The sequence below is a fragment of the Poecile atricapillus genome, chromosome 2 (genome assembly GCF_030490865.1).
Source record: "Poecile atricapillus isolate bPoeAtr1 chromosome 2, bPoeAtr1.hap1, whole genome shotgun sequence".
In the NCBI taxonomy this organism is placed as follows: domain Eukaryota; kingdom Metazoa; phylum Chordata; class Aves; order Passeriformes; family Paridae; genus Poecile; species Poecile atricapillus.
In genome coordinates this window covers 74679022-74691295 of record NC_081250.1, presented here as the reverse complement: position 1 = coordinate 74691295, position 12274 = coordinate 74679022, and positions in this window count along the sequence as shown.

Genomic DNA, 12274 nt, shown 5'->3' with positions numbered 1-12274 from the left:
TTCTGAATTTGCCTCATGATATTCTGCACTATGCCTCAGGCAAGCTTTTAACTTCCAGACTTTATGCCCATTTTCAAAGTGAAAGTGCTATGGCCCTAAGACAATTTTATTAGCTTTCTTTCCTTTTTTTTTCCTTCTCCTTACATTTTTTATACATCGATCATAAACATGGATTTCATCTTGCTTTGTTTACATAGAACAGATTTAGTTCCCTTATAAATCTGCAAAATGGAAATAAACACTTGTGAATGTTGTCATGTTTAAGCCATTAGTCACAAGCCTCAGAAGACAAATTACCCTAAGCATGGTTCAGGAACAGCAGAAGACTGCTCATTTTAACTCATCTTTATTACAAAAAAAGAAAACAACAAAACGAAGTGTTGCCAGTGATGCACTATCTTTTTATCTGGCCATTTAGGTAAGGTTTCAAAGGAAAGGCAAAACTAATGGTTGAAATAAGGCTTTTATAGAAACTATTTTTATTTTTACTTTTTTTTGGTACCATGAATAGTAAGACATAAGCATTTCTGTCCTTAGTTGTCCTACTCAATACTGCATCTTCCCTCTATATCTCAAATGAATCAAGTCAATTCTGCAATTCCATTAGGCAAAAAGAGAGGAACACTGTGAGTAGACCAAAGGTATATACACACACGGATGAGCCTCTCCAGTTATGTTGGGAACTAATTTCTGTTTGTTTTTCCTCTCAGTGGAGGTCACTGGTTTTCATCTCTGCTGTACTCAGATGCTTTCTTCTCAGAAAATATGTAGGAATCTTTGAAAATAAAACTTTGAAACCTTTATTGTGTTTAAACCATGTCAAAAATTAACCAGCGTGTTCCAAAATTTACTATAGGGAAATATGACTAACAGTTCGTAAAACCGCATAGGTCTCATTACGCTCAAATAGAAGAGGGCTAAAACTGCTTAGTTGTAGGGTTTGAAAAAGAGGCTTCTGGGAATGGAATTGTATTTAGAAGAAGGAATTTGCAATCTCTTGCTGTTCAAAACTGAGGAACTCTGAGCAGTAGTAGAAGGATATAGACATAAAAATTAATTTAGAGAGGATTTAAACACAGATCATGATTAATTTGCAACACCAGGGATTAACCCAAAGACCTCTGTTGCCTTTCTTGTCATGCCTTGTAACATCAGTCTATTAGATATTCAGTATCTTCTGTAAATGTATCTGATGTCAGAGTAATATAAAAAAGTCAGATTATTAATCCTAGTTATCAGCAAACACATCAGTAAAATTCTATTTCTAGAAATGCTAAATAACTCGAAGGTGAACCCCAAGCTGTCTCTGGTCATCATGGTTTCTCAGGCTTTGTGACTGCATTACTACCATTGTCATATTTGCGAGAAAAAGCACCTCAATATCTTAAGTTACTCTAACACTTTTCAGTCATCTGACAGAGCTCGCTGGAGATAATGGCTGCAGAACTGCTCATCCAAATTTCACATCAAGACATGATGATGTCATTGAAACTACTCATTACACAAGTAAGTCTACCAACAAATGCCATATCACATGCATTTGATTTTTAATTTTAATGCAGAAACTGAGAAATATTTTTAACTACTTACACAGTTTAAATAGCACAGGGAAACTTATTACAGTATCTGATCTGTAAATTTCAGAGGAAGATCGTTTCCTTTCTCCATCTAGGCATGAAGCAGCAGTGTGGGTTGACTTCAAACATTTTCTAGTGCTGTCTTGTTAGCATGCAGAGCACAGGAACACACAGTGTCATGAAAAGTTAGCATCAGTATGGTTATTCTGTCCTTGAATATGTTATAATGTCTCACAAGTTTTATCTGTCTGTTATCTGTCTCCATATATCAACTGTGTTTCCTGAGAGGTTATACTTCCTAATGCAAGGTAAAAGAAATCTGGTCAAACAGGAATAGAAAAAGCAGACCTGCTGTTTCCCTAGCAAAGCATAAGACTGTTGCCCATATCAAAACTACAGAAATGAATGCATTTATTGCAGACATATTTCAGCTACTCTGATGACTATTCTCCACAGAAGAGAGAAAACATAAGAAAATGGCCTTTCAGACCTTGCATAAAAAGCTATTGATTTCACTGGCTGTAATTTATCTGGTAACTCATTCTCTTTAGAAAAAAAAATAAAAAAAATTACTCAGCTGGGGCACATAATTATTGCCAGCAGCATAAGACACTTTACAGTGTAAGATCACACTAACACATTAATTGTTTCTTTGACAGCTCTGTGAGGAACAGGGAAGAGTCCTGCCTATTTGCCAGGAGATTCATAAGCAGTCTCACACTATGTCTCATCCTGCAGATTCCCTCTACAAAGAATTTATCATCATAATCACTGAGCGAAGTATGTGCTACGTTTAAGAACAGGTTGCCAAAGCCTAATGGAAATTCAAACATATTGTGGAACTGAGAGACAAAGTAAGATAAATTGTCATACCTCACTGTTGAGTTTGAATTTGGAGAACAGTACACAAATGCAACACAGAATCACAGAGTGGGTCAGGTTGGAAGGGACCTCACTGGGTTATCTGGTCCAACCTCTGAGCTCAAGAAGGGTCATCCTGGAGCATGTGGCACAGATGGTTCTTGAGTGAGGGAGACTCCAACCCCTCTCTGGGCAATCTGTTCCAGTGCACAGGCATCCATACAGTAAAGAACTTTGTCTTCATATTCAGGTTGAAGTTCTGTGCACTAGTTTCTTCCCACTGACTCTTGTCCTATTGTTTGGCACCATCAGGAAGAGCCTGGCTCTGTCCTCTTCACACTGTCCCTTCAGATATTTATATCCATTGATGGGGTCCCCCTTCAGTTGCCTCTTCTGAGTCTGAACAAGCCAAACTTCCTTAGCCTTTCTTTGTGAGAGAGATGCTCCTGTCCCTCAATCATCTTTTTCACCCTCCGCTGGACTCACTCCAGGAGCTCCATGTTCTCTTGCACTAAGGAGCCCAGAACAGGGCACAGCACTTCAGATGTGCCTCACCAGGGCTGAGCAGAGGGGCAGGATCACCTCTCTCTACCTGCTGGCAATCCTTTTCTTAAAGAACCCCAGGATCCCATTGGCCTTCTCGGCCACAAGGACACACTATTGGCTCATGGACAGCTTATTGTTCACCAGGACTGTTTCCTGCATTCTGTATGGTTTGTGGTCTCTGGAGCCATTTAAATCTGGCCTGGTGGCTCTGGTAACGCCCTCATGTAAGCATCACTGGCTCGGGCTGCAGGATCCTGTCAGGATCCTTTGCATCTCTCAGCTGTTGCTAAATACATCTTTATTCAAAAGACTATCAGATAGGTGGTTTTGTTTCTCTCAACTCCATTCAACTGCACTCTTCTGACAGTGACAGAGTTACTCAGCAAGCGATTGTAGATTTAAATAGAAAGCAATCTTGAGAAACAGCACAGCAATTTTGTATTCCTTGGTTTCTGTTTGAAGAGCACTGGGGATAAAATGATGCCTGAAGATTTCATATTCTTACCAGATTTGCTTTCTGTTTCATAAAGCAGGATTACTCCATATTCTGAACCACAAATCTGTGTTTGCTCCCCTTACACTTTTCCTTTATCTCTCATCCTTGAGTATTCCTAAACAAATAGTTATGGTACAACCTGACAGAAATTTCTTAGAAATAGATGTTTACTTCAATAAAAAGATCCAAGTCCAAATGTAAGGATTCCCCACAGAAAATATTTATTTTCCTGAAAAACTGTCAAAGAAAAAGTTTATTAGTAAAATTAGGAATCATTAATTACCACAGAAAAGTAAGCAAGATGAATGTGAAAGATACATTCTGCACATGCACTAGTGAAGTATTTAAGCACAAGCTTGACTACAAGAAAGTGAGTAATCCCAGTGGCCTGTATAACTGGTATAAGGAGATCATATCACCAGCACATAGAAGCTATTTTTCCCTCTCAGGGAATTGCTGGATTTTTGGAATTCCAGGATACCTCTGAAAGGTCACTCTGAACTGATTCATTAACTCAGAAAAGAGACAGACTGAATGTCTTCATTACAATTTATATTGAGATATATAGCATGCCATTTAAACTGAAGAAATTTTGGACTAAATGATAGAGGCATTTAAAGTCAGCTGCTCAGATCAAACAACTTTAACTTTAGTCAGAGCACTTTTAGGAGAATAATTTTCCATTACTGAAGATAATTTGATTATTTTCTACTTTATGTATAGAAGAAAGCCATATGTTCTGTTAACCAGTCTTATATACAAGACAGCTTTTCAAGTTCTTGTAGGACTGTTCTACATGTTTCAAAACATCCAGTGGGGCCAGCGGAGTGGTGGGGTTGTGTCTTCCCTTCCTGCCTTCCTGGTGAAGAAATGGGAATAGGGCTGGAGATAGGTGGGCTGAGAGATCAAGGCAGGATGGTCCAGGATGCTGTGGTGGCTCCTGAGGATAGGGTAGACTCCTGCCAGGGCCTCTTCCAGCTCCCCCTGCTCACCAATCCCCTGGCATCCACAGCCTGGATTCCACCGTGGTGCCCAGCTGGGAGCGCACAAGCCCCAGGCAGGTGTCGGCTGCAGGAGCTGCTGGTGCTGGCTGCATCTCCCATGGTGGCCCTAGGTTTGTAAGCACATCTCTGAACTGCCCAGGAGGACTAGATAACTAAATAGCGTCTGCACCTTTCTCCATCCATAGTACAACCAAAAGGACTAGGAGGGAGCAAGCTAGGCACAGGTAGGAGCATCCTAGAGCTGGTATAAATGCAAAACCTCGCATGCAGATTGGCACTCTTGCATCATCCCACCACATAAATTTGGCCTCCTGTGTTCTGTGGTAAATAATGCCGATTTCAGTCATCCGCTGTAAACTATTAAGATTAGTATTGCTTCACATCTGCTTATCAAAGAACCTTGGAATAAAATGAAATTATTTAGGAGTAGAATTTGCTTACTTGTTTGCTATTAAATTCCTTGGAAATCATTTAAACCGTAAACATTTCAGTGCAATAAAGCCAATTCAAAATACTGTATCCCAGCTTTTCAAGAATACCCTTAAACATCAATGCATTATCTGCTTTTATTATGCAAGAAGATATACTCCCAAGTGATGAAAAATTAACTTACTTCATGCTAGGGGAAACTCACTTTGAGCTTTGTTAAACGCACCTTTATGTTTAAAGCATATTTTCAATGTTAACACTTCAAATTGCTAAGTAAAGGATAAAACATTATAGTTAGAAACAGACTAAGTATATAGCTTTAAAAAAGCAAATGGTGTACTCTAAAAAGCAAGAGTAGATGGTAGTGCTCTCTTCCCTCCTACTGGTGTAAAGGAAGAGCAGTTCCTTTGATATTTTCAATGTTAGACCACTTAAAAGTTAATGCAAGTGAAATAAAATACCAGTTTTGAAATTGGTATAAGAGGCCAAATTTAGAAGTTGATCAGCATTTGGATTTAAATTCAGTAAAACTAGTCAAACCCCTATTATCATTGGATGGATTTGCTGGTTTGAGTCTCTACACAGTTGAAGAGAACAATGTAATTGGGAAAGGTGATAACAAAAATACCGATTTTGGGTGACTGCAGCATAGCTGGATTTCAGCTTTAGGAACTATTACCACTTCTGGTTAGGTGTAGAAAATTACAGGATACCACCAGAGTTTCAGTGATTAACCAGTAAATTTGACAACATTGCACTCCCAATATACCAAAGCATCTTAAAACAGTATTGTTGGTGGGCAGGATCATTATTGCTGTCTTCTAAGAGGACTGGGGCTCCAGGATGTCATTTCAACGGTCTCTGATCTTAGTGTCAGGGATTACTAGGATATGAGCAGAAGAAAAATTGTAGGTACCTTACTAAACCTCAGTATAAACCAAAATAAAGAAGATAAAAATGTTTTGGATTGAATATATGGATGTTGTATTATTATTACTGACCTCTGGAAGGGATCAGCAATACAAACTTTAAGAAGGTCATTTATATTATGTTAATGGCATTTTTCATTTCTGCAGTGAAAAAAGTAATCTATAGAAGATAATACTTCACCATTTTTGCAGTACTATATCTAGAAATACCATGAATAGGAATGGATGTTATAAGTTTTTCCTTGTACTAATCAGAAAATCCCTGGAGTGACAAGTATCATAAGAAAAAGGAAGATTTATTTGATGTGCCTGGATCTGCTTTCACCAACAATAATTTGATTAGTTTGTTAAAATGTTAGTCTGCTGTTCACACTTAACTTTACATATGAATACAGCAATACTTAGTGGAGGAGAAGTGTTAATAGCCTCTCATACAGCTGCCCTAAAACATCCACTTATTTCACTGTCAGGCTAGGCTTTTGGTCTTTTTCTTTCCTCTTGTAACTCATCTACTACTTTTCAGTTCATTGTCAGCTGATGTACATAAGCTTGTGATACCTCACATTTTTAAAAATAAAAAGGAAATTTTTATAGGACAGCATCGAATTAATTTTTTTCTCATTTGCATTGCCAATTTACTGTTTTACTTTACTGAAAGTGCTTTTGCACTGTATCCAAATGCTCAAATGCTGCCAGAAATAGCATGAAGCTTTTATTTTTCCCTTGGAAACTGAAGGCAGTAAGTTCCACTCTAGTTAGGTAGGTTCCTTATTTTTTACATTCACACTGTTGTGAACACTGTTGTATTGAATCCATTGTCTCATGGCAGATAGGACCAAATGAATTAGTTGCCTCCCCATTTTTATAATGTGATACCATTCAACTTTATTAAAAAGAATTTTTTTTCTCTTACAGAGCTGTACATTTGGGGGGAATTTATTGTAACTTAATTTGCCTTATCTTCTAGGAAAATATACTGCTGAGTGCCCCATTTCTTTTGTCAATTGCTTATTTATAACTTTATATAATTGTTTCCTGTTCACAACTGTATTTGCTTTTGTTAATGCATTCCATTATTAGCTTTTCTTTCTAAAAGTAAATCTCTGGATTTCATTTGCCTAATTAAGTTTTCTTTCTTTGTGTTAATGTTAGTTTTGCAGTCTTTATCCATATTGAAGAATCTCTGCGTACTAGACAACCTAGAGACCTATTTTATCAGATGAATAAAAACTACAGAGTTTTTATTATGGCAAGAGTAGCCATTGTTTCTCCAGCTTGTTGTCTTCTGAAATTTTATTGCATTTTATTCCATTTCATTTCTTTGTAGGCTGCATTAAACAAAAATTATTTACTCCAGAATGCTATATGGATGCACAAAATCCCATTCTATTTGATCACACATTATTTAAGTGCATAGAGCACAACTGATGTAAATAATGTAAGAAAACTAAGAATAGCAATAAGTATTAAAAGAAAAACAAAAGAATTATATTTTCTAGATTCTTCCAAAATGCCTGCCACTAAGGAACTAAAGACTGATGCAACCCCAGCTACAGAGTGCTTGATTCAGCCTTTAGTCTTCATCCTCAGTTATTTTTAACTCTGTTTTAGTAATGGACTGCAGCTTTTTTCTTTCCTGTATTCTATCAGAACTCAGGTGATGATAAACCTAGGTGCAGTTGCTTTTTAAAAGCATCCAGCCATGTTTTACTGCTTGAGACTTGTGTCCAGGTGGTGCTCAGCATTGGTAGTCAAAGCCAAGAGGTTCCAGGCCATTATGTGTCACCATGTTCCAGTAATAAAGAGTCAGGGCCAGCGCTTTGATGGAAACATTTCTGTGATGTCTTTCTGTCTGATTACCAAGAAGCACAGGTAGTCTGAACAGTCAGGAGGAATGGGTGCATTTTTTACCTGTCTGTCCTTGATCTGCAGTGTGGGACCACATTTGGATTATCCTAAAACAAGGGGATACTGGTAAGGGATAGGAAGGCTGGCTGTGGAGACCTATTTAAGAGCAGTTCATTGCTTCTTGGTTAGGCAAATATTCAGGTGTTAACACTGATGACTGTTAGACAAGGCATTCCTCTTCTCACCTTTATTTCCCCTATGCCCTGACAAACATTTTTGAATTGCATTCATGCTGCAAAATCTCTGGTTGAGGACACTGCTGAAAATGTGGCTGCACCATACAGAGCAGCCAGTTCCTGCACAGCCATCTGAAAACACAAAAATTGCCACCTTGAAACACAGGGACTCCCATGAAATCCTGTCCATTGATCCACCAATGCAGTTCTCTGTGCTTGGTTCAGAGCATTTAGACCTTGAGGCACCATTATGGTAATTCAGTTTCACCTTCTGCATAAAATGAGAGTTTGCAGGTTTTATTTTACTGCAGCAGATACTAGTGAGTTGGAAGCTAAAGATTATTATGTCTAACTGACCTTATTGTACCAAAATGAAAACCACATAAAAATTGATTTTTAGGAGCAAGAGATTATGCTGTTCTTCTAAGGGCAAACAGTTTGATTTTTCTTTTTCATTTCCCATTCATATCTATGCACTTAATTTATTTATAGTGCTAAATATACATTCAAGCTAAGTCACCTCAGTAAAAGACACAGAGTTGATAAGATTTTATACCAAAACTCACCCCTCAAAAATGTATTTATTGAATTCACACAGTCTGAGATTTAACATACAGATCCCCCCCAGTAAGTAAGAAGGGAGGAGAGAGGTTTTAAAAACTCATAGTATATGTAGAAATAACAAAAGGTAGAATTTGTTTTGTCAGATATTTATCAAGTTGATTTTTTGAGAAGACTTTCAAATAGTAACATGACTGTGCATTCAGCTGCAACGGCATTGGCACAGGTGTTACATATCAAAGCACTCTCTACTGTTCTAGTCCCAAAGCCATACCATTAACAAGACAGAAGGCCAAACTACTGTCTCTTCCGCTAAATGATGGCATCCCAGTACTAGCTGACGATGGATAGGACTTGGGATCATGAGGTAGTAGAAGGGAATTCCAGGCTTACAACCAGGATTAAGATCTGTGGGTATGGACAACCTGAAAAATGGCATGTTGTCCATTGATTTAACTTTTCTGCTCCTCCTGAGTTTACATGAGGCTTTAGGTTTTTGTAGAATTCCTGATTCCTTCACAAATAAAGGTCATGGAGGGTTTGATATATAATTGATGTAGAAGACTGTTAGGGCAAAGAGCTCTGTGCCTAGAGGAAGGCACATAGTTTCTAAGAAAAGGTTAGCACCTGAAGAGCTATAGAATAAGGCCTCAGGAAACTGCTGATGTGATGAATTTTTAAGCAGCCCCTACTTGGGGGACCTTCCTTGCCCCTGACAAAACCAGTAGCCATATCTAAATGGCTGATACATAAACTGATACATAAACTTTCAGCTATGAAATCAAAGTTAATTTGAGTATATTTTGAAAACACATATTTCAAATGGAACCTATTCAAACGTACATAAACTTGTTTGCTATATTTGTGGAATGTTTTCCCACATTTTAAAAGTACATTCTTGTGGCAATGAAATCAAAGCAGAGTCTGTTGGAAACTGAAAAATAGAAACTTCTACAGATGCTGAAGGGTTCAATTTGCAGCCTTGGAAAGAGCTTGGATTGATGCAGTGATGAAGGTACACAGACTTTGAGTAGAGAAAATATTAATTTATGTTCCTATAATTATAAGTAAGAATATGCCTAGAGTAGGTAAGAAATTATATTGGGTAAAATAGTTTGAGGTTTGAGCTGTAATAGTGTGACTTATAGAGTAGGTTAGAGATCTAGAAACTATAACAGAGGTGTGTATGAGTACGTGACCTGTCAGCTTAGTGTCTAAGAGAGAGACGCAGTGCAGCAAAATTAAGCAAAGGTGATTGGTTAATAAGTGAAAACAAGCTTCATGTCAACTGCCTATTGGGCTAAAATGTTATATGTTGCCGTTTAAAGAAGAAACTCTTGTCTTCCCTGAGCTATGGCTGACTTGTTGCTCCTCTAAATCTCACACCTTGAGACTGATATCTTATCTGGCTACTTGAGCAATAAATCATCTCAAAGCAAGGTGGTCTTATCCCTTGTTTTTCATCTCAACACGAGTCAACCAGGGACAAATTTTGAGATGTTTCAAAAATGCTTCTTATAACAAGCTTGGTAAGAAGCAAGAAGGATAATGATGTAAATATTTCAAACACAAAGTAAACAAGACAGCTCCACCTCTACCTACCTCCATAAAAAAAAAAAAAAAAAAAAAAAAAAAAATTGGCCCAACTGCCCCAGAAAATCCCCTTGGCTACCAATAAAATTTTTGAGGAGACAACTGAAGAAGAAAATTTATTGAAACAGAAATGTCAAAATGATAAAAATGTTTAACAAAGCAAAAAAAACCTAACACATCAAAAGTACTAGGAGACAGCTTTATAAAATCTTTTTTTCATCACCTAAGAAATAAGACTTTCATAAAGGTCTAGCATTCCTTGAAAACACCGTGTATGGAAGATGGATCTTTGCTTGAGCCATATTCTGTGTAACAGCAGAAACTCAAAATCGAATGCAAACTGAGTATTATCAAATTTTTTGAAAGACTGTTAAAAGTGTTTAAGTCTTTAAGTCTTAAGACTTAAAATTAATAATAAGTCAATAAATTGCTTAGTAATCTCACTGGAAGAGACAGAAACTACATTATTAGAATTGGTTAAATCTGGAATGTACAAAACTTCAATTCCCACTGGAAACAAACCTACACCTACAAGGTACTGGACAAAATGACCTCAGAGGTGGTTCCATCTCTTATTTCTTTGACTCAATGAATAAACATGAACCTAATCAGAATAGGTGTACTATTTATCTAAGCAATAACATTCAGTTAACTGGAGCACACAAGGGAATTGTCTACTCTTATGCTGCTGATTAAACAAGATCAGAAAGCTTTAAAATAGGCTTTGGAGTTTTAATTTGCAGACCTCAGTAGATATCTGCATTTTAGTAACTTGTATATAACCTTAGACCTATGAAACAAATCTTAAATAAGAGGTTTTTTTTGTAGGAGAATAGTTTGTAAAAGACAAAGGCTACAGACTTCAAAGACTGCATGTAAAATAATGTGCTATAATTCTTCAGACACACAGGCTTGAAGTAATTTCACAGAGAAAGAAAATGCAAAGAGTATCTTGTATCAAGAGCAGCTTAGAGTGCAGGGTGTTGCTGAATATTTTTTTCAGATAACTTGAATTTGCCTATGAACTTAGACCATGATATGAACTTAAATCTAAGTCATTTGCATCACTATTAGTTTTTGAACTTTAGTTTTGAACTTTTCTTACTTGAATGTGACTGTTGATTTCATGTCCCACATAGTCCTTTCTTCCTCATCCAAATACTCAAATGTTAAAAGTAAATCAATCAATTTCTGCAAGGTTATGATATTACCATGGTTAGTTACTATATTTAGTGTTTTGAAAAGCATATCCTTTCCCATAGAAACTGTGCTGATACAAGGTAGCACATAGGATGTTTTGACAGCAAAGCAAACAGAAGGTGATAGGTCTGGTCAGTGTAACTACTCCATGTAAGTGGTGTACTGGTATTAGCTCAGTACCAAGTCGGATTTTAAAACCCTAGAAATGAGCTCCTTTTCAATTGCGGTCTTTGTTTTTTTCTCCTCCCTATACATTAAAAAAAGCCATATCACTAGAACTAGAGGTACTTGAGCAGGAAAGAAAAACTGCTGACTGTTGATGGTGGACAAATGGGAAAGAAATCAACTTGGTCTCTTGGGCTGTCAGCCAAGTGTGCGTTGTAGAGAGTCTTTGCCATAAAATGCTACCATACATTCATTCCTAGCCTATTATTCAGACATCTTTCAGGTCATGATTGCATTTGATATCCCAGTATACTGGCCCTTCTTAAAATCTTAAAACGTATCACAGCCCTTTTGACAGAAATTCGCACTGTGGTACTTGGGACAGCATCATCCAGGTGGGAAAACACTCTTTAGAACATTATGATCTGGCCTTTAGGATTGAAAGAGTTTTGACAAGTTAATTTTTATATGAAACAACAGCTCTTCTATTATAGAAGGCACTTGGTTTTGGATCAACTGACATTCAACCATCAGTTACTTTAAGTATTTTTTTTAATACAGTATTTTTCCTTTGGAAAAATTCACTTTTTTAGGTGTGATCTTTTTTTTTTTTTTTTTTTTTCTTATTAGGGAACAGCAAACCCAGCAATTTGTTCTTACTTTATTAATTTTTTCACATTATTATTATTTTTCCATATATTCCCTTAGCTGTACATTTCTCCTTTCACCACAATCATACAGATTTCCATTTTTTATCACATTATTTTTGTTTCACCCTTTATTTCACTTTTTTTCCAAAGAAAAATGTAACTTCTACTATATTTCAGTA